Below are 17,198 nucleotides of genomic sequence, written 5' to 3' on the forward strand. Positions count from 1 at the left end.
TTTGGCCCACTTCTCACCAGAAAGAGGAAACCAGCGGCTGAACAACAGCAGCACGTTTAAGCTTGATAATCTGCTGTTAGAATTTATTTAATATTACTTTCTACACCAGGATCTTTTTCTACGCAGCTGACGGCTGGTAACTGTGCAGGGGCGGATCTAGCAAAGTTTAGCCAGGGGGGCCGATAGGGCATGAACAGGGAGAAGGGGGCACAAAGACATACTTTTCTTTCTTATTCTCATTTAAAATGTCGAGCTTTTAATAAATAATTATCTGACTCTTACACCCACATCAAAATCTGATGTAAAATATATAGAAGTCCATTACTGTATATAGTAACTGTTAAGTCTAATATACCCTAGTAAGCTATAGTACTTTTTCCTTTGGGAAGATACCATCTGTGCAGTCTGCAATTCTGTTGAAGAAAAATGTTGAATCTATTTAATTATTCTTGAAAAATAATTTATTTTTGTGCATTTTCCCCCTGCATCAAATTAAATTTGATTACATCGATTAAGCATCATGAGGTGGAGGGTGGGGGGTGGTTCCCTATTTTTTTTTTGCTGGGAGTTTGCAACCCTATTAGTTAGGTTGCTTAATATTTCTGCTAAGTACTCTTTAAAATACCAGAATAGGGAGGATGGAGCAGGTTTAAGTTTATTAGATTGATCAGTTTTGCTGAACTATGAAATATTTTGGGCGCAGTGTATTTTTTACATACAGGTATAACAGAATAGCTTTAGTGTTGTTATTTATTTAAACTTGAGTATAAACTTATACAAAATGCAGCAAGATATTAAAAAAAACGTTTTATTGATTAAAAAACACACTATATCGGATTCATATCGGTATCGGCAGATATCCAAATTTATGATATCGGTATCGGACATAAAAAAGTGGTATCGTGCCATCTCTAGTGAAAACTCCAAGACTGCTACATCGAAGTAGCTCAACATGAGGCACCGTGATGGGACTGAAGTAAAGGTCGTCATAGTGGCTTTTATCTGCTTACAGGTCAAAAGCTCAATCAGCGCTTCCCGTGCTAACAAACCCAACAACCTGTCTGTAACGCTAACACGCTGTACCTGCTGTATGACCAGTTTCATGTTTTATACAACTTCAAACACTCATCATGTCACTTCATATGTCTCAGTTTCTATCAAGATACAAAACTCTCCCCTAAGACCCCCCCCACACACACACACACACACACACACAAACTCATTTTCATATCTTGGTGAGGACATGTCTTTGACATGCGTTCCCTAGCCACTTACCCTAACCATCAGCTAAACCTAACCATAACCCAACTGTAACACATTTTGAGAAAAATGCCTTCAAACTTGTGGGGGCGGGTGTTTTGTCCCCATAAGCGACTGTTGGCCTCCACAAGTATAGTGGCATGCCAATTTTCTGTCCACACAAAGACGTCTAAACATGTACACACACACACACACATATACAAAAAACAGCATCATGCTCATCACACATTCTTCGTGTGCTCTGTCAATATAACTGCAAACACAAACACACAGACATTAGCAACACGCATGTAGCTATCACTTCTGTGTGTGTGTGTGTGTGTGTGTGTGTGTGTGTGTGTGTGTGTGTGTCAGACAGCAACGAAACTGACAGACGTGCAACAAAGTACAGCAGTAACCTTCTGACCTGTGGTGGCTTCAGAATGACGGAGGCATTATGAGTGTGTGTGTGCCGTGTTTGTCCGTGTGTTAGCCTTGTTAAAGATCCATTTCAATTCTGGAAGATTCATTATTTATCAAATAGAGACGCAGGCGTCTGCCTGCGGGATCTGAAATTACCACAGAGGTTGAACGAGAGATGGAAAGAGAGGGAGGAAGAGAGAGAGGGGAGCTTCTGATCATTCCTCTGCTTAAGTGGGTTTCAAGTGGTGCATTTAGAAAAACTCAGTAAGAGCAGTCATACTCTGGACCCCCGGCGGAAGAAAACATCAGTTACTCTGCAAAAGCGATCCTACCTGCTTCAGAGGGTTTCAGTATCTCTTCAACAATGTCAGCCTCTCACGGCGAAGTACGGTAGCGATGTGATGACTCGATCGGGAACAGCCTGGAAAAAAAGAAGATTTTCATTGATTAAAAATCTTTTTTTGCTTAATTAAAAAGAGAATTCAATGTCATGTAAAACCTTATCTGCCAAGTCTCGTTGCAGGCGCAATCATCCAGGCAAGGAAGTCCCAAAAAGGTGATTCTGTTCACCTGGACATAGATATTTCATGCATCCAGGTAATAATAATAATGCTAATACTACTACTACTAAAAATAATACACAGTACAGTGTGGTGAAAGTGGTGAAAATGCTACGTCCAGATGAACAGAATCAACTTTTCAGGACTTATCTGCCAAGTTTTCAGGTTCTTGGTATCGATACACAAAAACCAACTGCAGTTACAAACAAGCTGCTTTTAAGCAAACAACTTTTTCACAATAATATAGTTTCAGAAGATTTTTGACAAATATACTGAGGCTGAACATTTTCAACTCACTTATTAAAAGTAGCTACTACCCGTCTGCTCGGCCTCACCTCCATTAATCTGTGTCACTAATTATCATCATTATCAATTATCACTAGAGTGATAATTTAGCACTCACATCTTGCACAAATATATTCCATTCTGGATCCAATAGAAACAAAACAAAAAAACTGAAAAACAGCACAAAACATTAGGTAGAGTTGAAAAATAATGTATGATAATAATAATAATCCATTCATTCTCTTCCGCTTATCCTTTGTCAGGGATGCGAGGGGCTGGAGCCAATCCCAGCTGTCTTAGAGAGGCAGGGAACACCCTGGACAGGTCGCCAGTCTGTAGCAGGGCTAACACATAGACACAGACAATCATTCACACTCACATTCACACCTATGGGCAACTAACCTATCCCCACTAACTGCATGTCTTTGGACTGTGGGAGGAAGCCACAGTACCCAGAGAGAACATGCAAACTCAAAGATCCTGGAACGGTGGAATTGAACTTAGGACCTTCTTGCTGTGAGGCAACAGTGCTAACCACCGTGCCCAATAATAACAACATTAATAATAATAACTTTATTTATATAGCACTTTTCAAAACACAGAGCTACAAAGTGCTTCACAGTTCAAATAACACTAAGCTATAAAATCAAGTTTTCAGCATTCATAAAACAAACAATGTGAGCCGACCTGACTGTCTGAGGAAGGCTGTTCCACAAAAGCCTCAAAAGCACGATCAGAGCATCAAAGCAAAGTGATGTCACAGTAGCTATTCTATATACAGTGTGTGGCTATAAAGTTAACATAGAGGTGATTGTAGAGCCCTTCATGGCTGTTGCCATAGTGGCCACACCATGTTACTACAATTTGATTTCATGACCCAAAAATAACTTTTCTCCGCACACTAATTGGGGCGATCGTGGCTCCAGAGTTGAGTTGGGTGTTCGTCTTGTAACTGGAAGGTTGCTGGTTCTAGTCCCGGCTCAGACAGTCTCGGTCGTTGTGTCTTTGGGCAAGACACTTCACCTACCGCCTACTGGCAGTGTTGGGAAGGTTACTTTTAAAATGTATTCCATTACAGATTACAGATTACATGCCCCAAAATGTATTCTGTAACGTATTCCGTTACGTTACTCAATGAGAGTAACGTATTCTGAATACTTTGGATTACTTAATATATTATCATGCTGTTTACAACTACATGAATGTACTATTGCTGTGATTTATTACTGTTACTGAAGGTCCGCGGCTCCGAACCGTAGTAAAGGGACCTCTGACTAATACGGTGGGTTCTGTGTCGGCTCGTAGCCGAAAACTAGCTTTACTTTGTTGTCTGGGTCAACTTTGCTAGCAGAGACAGAGAGAGGCGTTGAAAGGCTGCTCCAACAGAACTTATTGTTTTTGGAGGAAAACACGAACACGATGTACAGTCGAGTCTTAATAGCTTACTTACAACTGGGCTCGTCAGGCTCTCTTCTTGGCTGCAGTGGTTATTATTATATTTACATGCTTCCAGCTCCCGTTTTTGCTCGATGACAGCTCGTACTTTTCCTTTTTCTCCCTCCCTCGCTCACAGACACATAACGTGTATGGCAGTCCATTCTCCCTGCAGCACGGACTACACTGCCTATGATGCTACATTCTTTAGAGCTATACCTGTAGCATTCTGCCTATTAGCTTAGCACAACAACAACAACAACAACAACAGGCGCTCTCTCACCCAGGAAACACGCTGAGGGAGAGCGTCACCCTGTAACCATGGCAACCGTAACGCTGCCGCCTGGAACAACAGAACGTAGCTGTCAAACAAAACCCAAACAGTCCTGACCCGCCACAATATGAAACAGGGAAGTACCGCCGTGTAATCCATTTATTTCAACAAAGTAACTGTATTCTAAATACCACCTTTTTAAACGGTAACTGTAACGGAATACAGTTACTCGTATTTTGTATTTTAAATACGTAACGGCGGTACATGTATTCCGTTACTCCCCAACACTGCCTACTGGTGTTGGCCAGAGGGGCCGATGGCGCGATATGGCAGCCTCGCTTCTGTCAGTCTGCCCCAGGGCAGCTGTGGCTACAACCGTAGCTGCCTCCACCAGTGTGTGAATGCGAGAGTGAATGAATAGTGGTATTGTAAAGCGCTTTGAGGGGCCGCTATATAAATGCATTATTATTATTATTACTAATGTGAAAAAGGACTCTGTTTATCACTCGAGTATATTCCATCTGGTCTGCTGACATTTGGAAAGTATAGATGAGCTGTATGATTTTGCAGAGAGCCAGCAGGAAGTCAGCTAGCTTGGCGGGAAGAAATCTGATCGGAGCATGCTCTCTATGGGCTTCACTTAGAAAAAGCAACACTGTGGACGCTGTGTTACGTCATGGTACCAAATGGAGGAAGACTGGACAGGTTTTTTTGGCATCTGCATCATTGAGCAGCTGTCATTTGAATGCATGAGGCTGTTTGTGAAGATAAAAAACAAACTCGGCAGCACAGATGATGCTTCTGCATATTCTACCTTTTACAAGTTAAAAATTCACGTCGGCTTGTTCCCTGCTCGCAATAAAACGCAAACATTCAATAAAGATTGTGAATCGGGATTATGAGGTCACACATCAAACATATAGCTTTGTGTGATGTGACTGGATTAACAGGACAGAAGAAGATCTAAATGATCATGAGAGATTGAGGTCTATTCAGCAGTTAGAGATGATCCCCTTCACTTAATTTCGCTAACATCTGAATCAAACGCCACATCTCGTCTTCAACACCCAGCAGCTGCGCGTGAATAAAAGCTAAGCGTCCTCCCTCTCGCTCTCTGTGCTGATATCGATGATGGCACAGCGAGGATGTCAGCGTTTCACTTTTAAATGAGCCGGTCAGGATGCTGGAGTGTCAGCTCCAAAGGAAGCCCTTTGTACTGCAGAGGCCAATATGCCTGGTTAATGAGACTGTGGCTCAGACCCGGACAGTGAGGCCTTGTGGGAAGAATGCTGCCGCTCCTCTGGTCTTATTAAGATGAGAGGAGAGATAAGTAGATGGGACAGAGTAAGTCTGGCTCTGCTCACTGTCCAGCCCTCCTCTGTCTATAATCTGCTCTGCTGACATTGTGCTACATTCAACCGTAATTACGCTTTGGGAGGAGTCGTCATCCACAGTGGGAGACGTGATGCTGAGGATAATCATGCTCATAATATAACCAGAACTTTACAAGATCTAATCTAAAGGCTACAGAGATGTTCAGCAACTGTTTTGAATGCCACAGTGTGCAACATCGATTTAAAGACGCGGGTTTGATATATAAAGTGTGGATTGGCATTTTGAGCAAATGTACCATGATTGTTGGTATATACTGTGGAGTGTGGACTGGAGCTTCTGGCTGAGAAACTGTGGGGAATTACACATGCATGTGGCAGGGTAAGCCCACCATAAAGCATACCTGCTTAATTTTTCCCTTTTAACTAATAATAACCATAATTTATGAAATTCAGTTCAGTTTTCAGTTTTATTTGTCATATGCAAGTTAGCACAGGGTCAACATTGCAATGGAATGTGTTTGACGAGCAGCAGTCACTCAGCAGCATGATACAGTAGGAGACAATATAATAAAATATAATAGAAAAAATAGAAAAATAGTAAGGAACAAAATATTAGAGAGACATGGTAAAGAGAAAAGATGACTAAATATATATGTATCTATAAATATAAATATATGTACACTAGTGATTAAATAAGAAAATCTTGAAAAGAAATATGACAGGAGGGCAGATGGGATATTGCACAGGAATGAGCAGCAGAAAATCACAGTATTGCACTTTTAAATATAAATATCAATAACAATAAAGTGGCGTGACCAGTGCAGATTAGCCAGAATACTTGTGAAGCTGCAGGGTAGCTTCTGAGTGTGAAATGAATGCCATGCTGCATTTAGTAAGACTAGAAAATAGCAACTGAGACCAGAAGAAAACTTGTCAGAAATTAGTTTTTTTCATGGACTTGTGGAGTTGCCCCCTGGTCTTTACTTTGTCTTTACTTCTTAGATTAGGAAACTACATCCAGCTTTATTCATGCAGTCTGTGGTAAAAAGAAAGAAAAATGCACAAATAGTTGCATAAACAATTAGATTTTTTGCATCCATCATTTAATGACTATTCATTTATTCAAACATCGTGACCTTCTGTACGATTTAAAATGTAGATCTGCATGATAATTCTAATATCTGCTGTTTCCCAGCCTACGATGAGTGTGCACTTCCTTGTTTCCTCCGATGCTGCGTCCTACATCGGAGGACACATGCAAACAAACAAAGTGCCGAAACGTAATTATTTGTTCTTCTTTGTTGAAAGAAGTCTTTCACTTTGCATTTTTTTGCCTCCATTTATTCTATTCGGGTTTTTTAAAGTATTTCACGGTTGCACCAGTGTCACATTAATGAGTCCCACTGTGGGATCATTATTCTGACTTTTGCCCTTGATCAGAACAGGAGGGACTGTAACAATGGCCAACTTCTCTCATAGTGCAGCTGGAGTGGTGACCAATGATACCACCACAGTCATGTTTCATCATGAACAATGAGAAATGGCACAGTTTACTCTCAGCTTTATACATCTTTAATACATCAGATAAAGAGAATGTTATTATTTTTTCTTCAAAAGCACTGGCTTTTGTTCAAAGTCTATAATTTATCTATAATTCACTGATTACAACAAGTCCTTTGGAATTAAACATGACACTGGCAGCTTGCTCTCACCAAATAAAAATGATCTGCAGGAGTCCAGAATTAGTGGAGCAGCCAGCAGCAGCTTTTTTGCTCACCTAGCTTGGTGTGGGTTTGTCCTCAACAACAGAAATAAAGTTAAAGCCACTGAACTACTTTGGTAAAGGAATAAAAAACAGTCAATGATCAATTCATTCATGTAAAGCTCCTCCTATATGGACTTTGTGGCTGTAAAATCTTATAACCGCACGTCTTTTGTCTTTCTCCGATCATAATGACTATGGCCACTAGTTAAACAGAAACAATGGGTCACAATAAACGGCTCAAATAACCTAAAGAGTTGGAGAGAAACTCGCTGTGATGTGAGTCAGTCACTCTGTCCAATTCAGTTCCAAATAGTCATGTTTGCAGGTGAATTGGCTACACGGACTGACTCCATTGCATGATTATAATTTGGCGTCTCTATTCATTCATTCATCTAACCAGTTTCTTCTGCGTATCCAGTTCAGGCTCACTGGGTTGACATCGCGCTGCAGGGCTAACACAGAGAGACAGACCACTATTGATCTTCATGTTCCCATCCACAGCTAGAACCATCACTTAACCTAACGTGCACGTCTTTGTATTGTGGGAGGAAGCTGGAATATCCGTAGAGAAAACAGGAAGAAACCCTGCGACGACAACTAATGAGGTCTAAATCATCATAGATCTGTGAATAGTTTCTGATATTTCTCACAGTGATTATAATGTTTGTTCCATGATTGTTGAGACTCGGAAGAACAATTTAATAAAAACAAATTACATATTGCGATGCCTCGAGGTGGGGTTAGGGTCGACTTACACACTGAGGATTAATAAGGCCGGAGCTTTGCCTCCACCCAGTGTTTCTCTACAACCAGCTGGAGTCTCAGAGTCTCCAACTAAAGACAGACTGCACAGAGCGCATCTCTCTTTTTCTTAATGAACAAAACATCCATCTTCTTTCTTATCAGTACTTCCAACCAGCAAAACAAACACTGGGCAGTGAAAACTTCTGCTGGGAGAATACAATACTTTTTATAACCACACAGTGTGGTTTGTCTACATGTCTAAACATATATTTAGGCAGCAATGAAACAGCGGATCGTGGATTTCCATGATAAGCTGATGGTGACAGAAACTACATCCTTGTTTCCTCTGCATGTTTTCAATCAATTCTAGTCCACTTAGGTTGTTTGGTAAACATGTTTGTAAATATTTGATTTAAAAAATCTCATCATTACCTCTAAAGTGATCTCAGTAGGATACCTTTATATTTATACTCTGGCTGATGCATCAATAATAAGCACTGAATATTATAAAAATGATTAATTATTTATTGCATTATTATTGAAGATGAAGACTGGACCAACTGAACTGATTTGTCCAATCTTTCCATCCATATACTTCAATCCCCAGAAATAATCCCAGAGAGGAAAGAAGGGGTGCAATCTGAGGTTTAACTTGAGGTTTGGGTAGAAAACAAATCATGATTCACACGTTGCACATAAAGTCCTTAGCACTGAGCCATACAACCTCCAACAGCTAAAATAGACTTTATGAACTTTCTACAGCGTTGCAATGGAACACATATCAGGACTTGTAGATCAATTTGGCTGCTGAACTCTCGCTGCCCTCTCGCTTGCATAAACAGCACATGCAACAGTGAAAAAACCTCTTACTGTTTTTTTTAGATACTACCAGATCAGCCCATTTCTGGCTTCTCGCCATTGGCTACAGATCACTTTTAAAGCACATCGTTGTCTGTCCCCAAACTACATTCAATTCAGTTCACCAAATCTCAACAGCTGCTTCAAGCTCGGAGCTTCATATTGTGAGGTAAACACCATACCATAATACAGAGAAAACAATCAGATGCCCTTCTATGACGAGTACTTGGTGACAATGGGAAGGAAAAACTCCTTTTTAACAGGAAGAAACTTCTAGCAGACCTGGGATCAGAGAGGGGCAGCCATCTGCCCAACCAGTTGGGGGAAGAGGGAAGGAAGATGGGACAAAAGACACACTGTGGAAGACAGCCCAAGATTAATCATAACTCAGGATTAAATGCAAAATGCTGTATAAACAAAGCTGCTCTCTTGATGGCACTCTCACTCGGTGTTGGCTCTCTCTGCAGTGTTTGTTCTGTATGGCTTCATTTGTGTAGCTTGTTTTATTACAGACCTTTAAATAAAACTTATTTTGTAGTGTAACCTTTAAGTGCTTTATCCAAAGTACAATTTCTGCTGGATCAGTTTCAAAATATATTCACTGATTGTATCTTTAGGGATTCACTAGCTTAGCGTAGCTGCTAGCGTAGCTGCTAGCGTAGCTGCTAGCATAGCTCCTAGCCTAGTCACTAATCGAATGGCTTCATTGCTTGTTTTATTACAGACCTTTAAATAAAACTTATTTTGTAATGTAACCTTTAAGTGCTTTATCCAAAGTACAATTTCTGCTGGATCAGTTTCAAAATATATTCACTGATTGTATCTTTAGGGATTCACTAGCTTAGCGTAGCTGCTAGCGTAGCTGCTAGCATAGCTGCTAGCATAGCTCCTAGCCTAGTCACTAATCGAATGGCTTCATTGCTTGTTTTATTACAGACCTTTAAATAAAACTTATTTTGTAATGTAACCTTTAAGTGCTTTATCCAAAGTACAATTTCTGCTGGATCAGTTTCAAATTATATTCACTGATTGTATCTTTAGGGATTCACTAGCTTAGCGTAGCTGCTAGCGTAGCTGCTAACATAGCTGCTAGCGTAGCTGCTAGCGTAGCTCCTAGCGTAGCTCCTAGCGTAGCTCCTAGCCTAGTCACTAATCGCATGGCTTCCTCCTCTTTCTTGATCACTGAGCCTCCTTTAGTAAAAACAGCCGTGTAATAAATAAGGCTGGAGGCCAGGCTCAGTGAGTTGGACACCTGGGTCCACACCCCATTGTCCCAGGCAGCCAGTCAGCTGGGTGACGGTGAGGAGGAAGCGTACCCCTAAATAAAAACCCAGTACGCCACCAACCTGTTCACATTGGAAATGTTCTGACCCAAGGCCAGAGCAGTGCTTTGGGACCATAAATAGGTGCAATAAAGATAGATGGCATTAAAATCCAGGAGAAAACCAACACTTTCAGGTAAGACAAAGATAATATTACTGCTGAATCAGACTCCAGATGTCTGTTTTCCTGCCAAAGCTGCCACTGCAGGTCAATTGACCTGCTACAGCTGACAGGAGGACTTTATTTTAACACCTGAGACCATCCTCAGAAAAACCCACATTAGAATATTCCAATGAATAAAGCAGGCCAGTGAAAGACGACTAGTGGGGAAGGTGAAGGAGAAGAAAGAAGCGAGCAATGCAAAAAACAGGACCAACAAAGGTTTGCATCCGATTAGAAAGAAGGGATGGATTATATGGTTGGAGAGTACAGCTGTCCCTTAATGGCTGAGCAATGAGAAGTCACTTTGTGGAGCAAGTTCACGGACAGTCATTATCATCTGCAGGATTGCTCCCCGCGGTTATTTGATAGTTTCTGCATGAGGCTGGATTATTTTGTGAGGGTGAACGTCTTAACTCTGCAGCTGGGCACTCACTGACCTCAGCTAACGGCATTCCCCCATCAGTGCCACTAAAAAGGAAAAAATATATTTTATTTGCTTTAATCACCCGTTTAACTTACACGCCCTCGTTTCATTTCAAGACAGCGTGAAAGTCTCTACAGCACACTGCAGTAATTTATGATCACTCCACTTTCTCTCATCGTTTGTCTCCTCGGCTGTCACAGCAAGTGGGAAATGCGAAGTCAGAGAGGCGAGACAGGGAGAAAAGAATATAACGACTACAGTTGATAACTCATTAGCCCAGTGCAAATACATCAAAAGTTTTCAAACAAGTGTTAATTAGTCTAAAACCACCGATGGACAGACGGCGACTGAAACCAAATGTCTAATGTTACAGACAGAGCAGTGACACGGAAAAAGACAGGACTTAAGATCGTTCAAAAGCAAATGAAAGAAACAGAAAAGACTTTATCATCTCTGGATAAAGGGCAGAAGAGGAGATCAGGTGGTGTGGGAAGAGATTTCCTTTTAGGTTTATGTGAGCTTTTGGTTTCCAGCGGTCGGCTCACAGAATGAGCAGCAGGTCTGATGACAGCTTCCTGATCATTTTGGTCCAGTTATAGCAAACCAGCAATAACGTTATTGTTGGAGATGCTGCTGAATTATAACTGGGGAGAGATTTGGAGGGATAATTGGTAGCCAGTTGGAATGGCGCTCACTCATTACAGGTTATCCTGTTGCTTTGTAGCATATAAAAGCTATGTTTGAGATAAATGTCACTTATTATGTTTCCACCTACAAAATAATGTATTTTTGTAATGAAATTACTTATAAATGTGCGATTAGTTGGCTGCTTGAAACAAAACCTACAACTTGACTGGTAAAGTCTTTGGTTGAGTGCAGACAGCAGATGATGGATGAGTCACTGGACGAATGGGCAGGATTAAAGGGTGCTATTAATTAATGTGTGGACCTGATAGATTGATCAAAGCGCTCTGCCATATTTCTCGGTGTTTAACAAACATGTGCTGTGTTCTCAAATGGAACAAGGAACTATAAAAAAAGGAGAAACTTTGGAATAAAGTGCTCTCATCACAGCGATGACAACTCAGTATAATTCTATTAATAACCATCATCTAGCACCCTGATTAAGTCACTAATCCTCTCTGCTCTCAGCTCCGCTGATTAACGCAGGATCACACACAGCAGAAACACGCTAAGTCTGACAAATTTACATGTGTTGTTCCCAGTCTTCACACATGCTGAGTACAGACTGAAGGATCAAAAGCCCATGTGTACAGAGCTACGCCAAAGTTTAGAAGATGCTTCAAAAAGAATGCCATGAATAATTTTTATTCATGAATCGAAATCCGAAAACCTAAATCAAATCAATATTTGCTTTAATAACGACACCAGCCCCCTCAACACTTGTGCAGTTTTTCGAGGGACTTCATTCCCGCTGGCTGTATACTCGAGGACATCGCAATGCTGTACAGTGACTTTGGGATTAGATGCTCCCCGATGGCTCTATGTGATAGATGCAAATGTAAACTAAACACCTGAACATCTGCACACTGATCTGCATCCGTCAACAGGTGGCATGTTAATAGAGTCGCACTGTGTTCTTCTTTATGAGGTTCAAACTAGCATCAAGCTCCAGAGTGAAGGCAGCTCAGGGGTACCGATCACCAAAGACTCCTAAATGTCCAACTTTACAGCACAGGCATGTTTACAGCCTGCTATGAAACACAGTGTAGGTCTAACCTAGCTTATTTCTCCTTTCATAACAATTGTAAAGAGAGTGAATATTTTTCATAACTAAACAATGACTATAGCAGTAAAGTCTAAAGGTAGGGCAAGGCTGGCATTACTCACTGCACTCAAACTTTTGGGACACTTATTTGAGAAACAATACGGGTTGGTTTGAGGTGGCTAGTTTTCAATCAATCAATTTATAAGCACATTTAAAAAAACAACACAGGTTGACCGAAGTTCTGAACATAATAAAAAAGTAAAAAGTAGAATAAACACACACAAAGAACAAAAAAAAAAAACCCTCAAAAAACTGTGTTTTCAGACGGGTTTTAAAAATGTCAAGTGTTGGAGCGATCCTAATTTCAAGAGACTGGTCCAAAGTTTGGGTGCAGCAATCGCAAAGGCCCGATCTCCTCTGTTCTTTAGCCTGTTTCCAAACTGGAAGCAACTTATCAGCTGACCTGAGAGCTCTATTCGGAGTATTTTTAGTTAACATATCAGAGAGGTATGACGGAGCTAATCCATTTAGACTTAAATAAAATTATCTTAAAATCAATTCTACAATGGACTAGTGTAAACGAGCCAAGACTGGGGAAACGTGGTCATGTTTACGAGCGCCTGTCAAGAGTCGGCCTGCAGCGTTCTGAACTAGCTGAAGACGAGAGAGCAGAGCCTGGCTGATACCAAAATCCAAGAAGCCTGCATCAACGTTTTATTGCGTGAAAATAACTTAGAGGAATGTAGAAACAAGACAGAGTACACGCGTATGAAAGAAGGCAAGTCAAATGATGACGTTGCAAGGCAGGGTTGAGTGTTACTGCAAAGCTGAAAAGAAAGGTCTAAAAGATGACACCTCTGCTCTGAAGTATGTTAGAAGATGGTAGCACTGACAAAAATGGAAGTGGATCTGGATGCAGCACAATCAATGATAGTTTGTTGACAGACAGGATTATAAATGTGTACATCTGAGGCTAAGCTCACAGTTTGGAGATGTACAGGAGAGGGAACGTCAATATACTGGCCTAAGGATGTTGAAGATGTCACTGCAAGGAAAGAATAAAGGCGGAAGACCAAAGCGAAGGTTCGTGGATGTGGTGGAGAACAACCAGATGGTCAGTCTGACTGAAGTCAGTGCAAAGTATATGATCAGCTGTGGTAATCCTTACAGGCTCACCAGAGAAAGACGATTTAGTACCAACTACTGTAACATGTGTACGTGATGAGCTCGTGCACGTCATGGCTCCAGCTAGCAAGCTAGCATTATCTGATCCTTCATCACTGCGCTGTCTCATCCACATCTGGTCACGTCTGGTTACAAAAAACAACCTTGGTGTGACAAAAAAGCTGTTGCTGAGGCTGAAACCAATGGGGGGAATCGCAGTGGGTGTGTTTATCTTCCATATACAGCACATGGGTGCAACGAGAACAATTTCTCAAAAATCTGTTGATAGTTTTCATTGATTCAAACTTTGTGCAAGTTGCTGAGATTTGAACTCTTTTTGTAGTAGAGTCATTTGATTTTCCAAGTTTACAAAAAGTCATCCACACATCTCAAAACACCGGCGACATCACCACTTATTAATTTATTATGACATCATCCAGATGGCATCTGCTGCATGCGCTCTGTCCTCCCCAACAAATGTTGATCTTTTCATCTTTTAAGTAGCAAATATTTGACAAACTCATTTATATAAGGAAAAAAAAACAAAAAACAAGATTTGGCAACATTTCCAAAAATATTATTTGACTTTGACTGTTTTTGACTTCAGCATCATGAACAGTTTGACCATGAACAAGCAAAAATATGTCAGATGTCCTGAGGGACTCTTGGAAATGTTGCATATAGAGCAACAGCTCTTATTTGGTGTACACACACTGGAGTGATAAAAGGAGGGACAGGTAAACCGACGTGGAATTTGTGGAGAGAAGGAAAAGACGAAGAAGAGGAGGAGGAGCAGAAACAGAAGGTGGCGATGCAAGGATGGCTGGATGGAGAAGTTAATAGGTGGAGGGCTGTTTTATCCTGAGAGAGAAGTGTAAATTCAGCAGGGAGGCAGCAGAAGTGCCAGACCCTGCATCTATCGGCCAACACACACACATACACATGCAGGCTATTAACGCTCCTGATTGGCTAAAAATATACAGCGTATAGACGCGTAGGGTGAATGAATGTATGCAGGCAGAAAGGATGCATTCAGGGTTGTTTGTGTAAGTGTGTGCTGGCAGCGTCTGGAGGCTGGCAGATGGTCAGAGCTGAGTCTCTCTCCCCTGTGGGTCCCTCATCTCTCTTCATCCCTCCCTCCCTACAGCTCGGCCTCCAGGGGCGCCCCGCCAGCATTAAGCCCCACCAGAACATCCCCCAGCTGGGCACAGATCTCCACCACCTCCTCCCTGCCTGGAACTGAACCGGCTGAACGTTTTTGGATAGAAATCTCACCATTTGCGCTTACTTTTTTTTCTTTATCCATTTGAATTGAACACGGATTGAAGGTTAAAGCTGTCTATTAAACAGTAAAGATGTTTCATCGCGCTGGGAGCGGCCAAACATTTTCAAATATCCATGGGCATCAGTTTCAAAGGAAAGCTGTTTTCTTTGATTCCTGGTGGATTTGATTCGTGACACGGACTTAGATTTTCATTTTCACAACTGAGCTGAGAGGTGAAAGGAGCTCAGGTGTCACATTCAAGGATATTCAGCTCTTTATAAGGACTTTTTGTTGGAATCGCACCCACAGACATCTAGAGAATTAAAATTTGTTTTGAACTGTAAAAACTAAAAGGAAGTTTTTAGCTTTTGTTGAGGGTCATTTTGATTGTTTCTCATGTGACAGACTCATAAAAGAAACCAACACAACATCCAAGGTAGTCCTATTTAGAGAAAATACTTGCAGCTGCCGAAGGCCACAAACAGCCAGACTAAATACAGCTGTTTGATGATTCTCTCACACTGTTTGTGAGCAATCACAGCATAAAAATAGATTTCTGAATAAACATTCGTCTGCTCAAAACCCAAACAGCTCCATTATTGACTAAATGACCTCGACAACAGTTGCAGCAGCCGATGAGCGAGGCGGATAGAAGGTCAGTGACAATTTCAAGATCGAAATGGCTGAAATTCAATAACAACACAAAATAAGCCTTTAATGCAAACATTTTATCTACAGCTGTTCAGCTGATACGTGTCCATTTACATTCAGGTCCATAAGTGTGTGGACAATAACACAATTTTTCTGTCATCTCACTTTGTTCATACTCTGTTATTGACAGGGAGATAGAGACCCGACATCCAAGTATTCATCCCTGCAAATTGTCTGCAGACAGAAATGTGAACATCTTTAAGTCTGATGTCTTTAGCTGTTTCTGGGTCAAACGAACATCACTGAGAGCTACAAACTGTCTAAATTCTTTCATCTTTAATAAAATGATCAGCGTTGCATCCATGAAAACAGAATTTATGAAGTTTAACGGAGTTAGAAATTAGCAGGAAGTTAGTTTCCATCTAAAGATGATATATCATGTTCTGACTGAGAGCTTTCTGAAAAATTAAACAGCAGTGACGTTTGTAGGGTTACTGAAGTTGGGCTAGCTAGTATGTAATTATGTGGTGGCTAGCAACACAGCTATGTTAGCATAACATAAACAGTGAAGCTGGAGGATGAACGCTAACTTTCCCACTCGATAAAAGTTAACATGAGGGTTCCCGATGGTTAGGGACAGGATGCTGTAAACGGACCGAACTTCAGTCAAGAGAACAACTGAGATAATCCATCCACAATACGAGGTTAGTCATTCATATACTGCTGCATGGTAAGGATTTAAACACTGAGCTTTAAAACGTGCTGCCGTTGAACAGTGGTAATAAAAACAGAGAGAGGCCGACAGTGATCACTGACTGTTTTTAGGCGCTTGTTCAGATTAAATAGAACAAAGCATGTTAAAAACACAACTGCCTTAATAAAAGCAGAGTAGTTTGGACCCGGAAGCAGAGTTCATACGTCATCACTTAAAGACCGGATGGGCTCCTATGCTCACTGTTTGATGACATGACCTGAGCAGACCCCAGAGAACTTACAGATGCAGAAAGTTTAAACCCTGCCTTTGTTTCATCCATCCAAAAACTTTATTTCAGAAATGTGTGAGTGCTTTTAGGTGAACTGGGTTTTTTTGTTGTTGTCTTTTGCAGAGTCATATCTGGCTTTGCTGGTCTCGAGTGTAACCAGCAAGGTTATTATCATTAACGAAAACTAACGAAATAACGAAAACTAGAAGTGAAAAAACATTTTTGTTAACGGAAATAAAAATAAAAACAAAAAAAGGAAAACTAACTAAAACTATAATGAGTGTTCACAAAACTAACTAAAATTAACTGAATTTATAGCAAAAATGTGTTTAGTTTTCATTGATGTGTGCGTGTCATACAAGAGTCAAGGGTGAAAATGAAGTTTAGTTTCCAGATTTTTTTCTTGCTGTGTCTCATTATGCCAGCAGGTGGCAGCACGTTAGTCGAGTCGTCTGTGTTGCTGCTCCGTCCACGCGCAGAATCATGTCAGGAAAAGTCGGGAGAAAGCGCCAGAGTCCAATTTGGGATTACTTTGAATATGACTGTGTTTTGGATAAAGCAAGTGTCTTGTAGTGGAAACAG

The 17,198-nt window shown here is 40.9% G+C and overlaps 1 protein-coding gene across 2 annotated transcripts in view; it reads right to left on the reverse strand.

Moving 5' to 3' along the window:
- LOC146503262 (leucine-rich repeat and fibronectin type III domain-containing protein 1-like protein) overlaps window positions 1-17,198 on the reverse strand; it is a 359,063-nt gene that overhangs the window by 158,103 nt on the left and 183,762 nt on the right. For both annotated transcript variants that reach the window (XM_085130612.1, XM_085130613.1), the window contains one exon: window positions 1,995-2,083. The gene's annotated coding sequence lies outside the window, so the exon portion shown is untranslated. The remainder of the gene's footprint in view (window positions 1-1,994; window positions 2,084-17,198) is intronic.

The sequence above is a fragment of the Neolamprologus multifasciatus genome, chromosome 14, assembly GCF_963576455.1.
Source record: "Neolamprologus multifasciatus chromosome 14, fNeoMul1.2, whole genome shotgun sequence".
Classification (NCBI taxonomy): Eukaryota; Metazoa; Chordata; class Actinopteri; order Cichliformes; family Cichlidae; genus Neolamprologus; species Neolamprologus multifasciatus.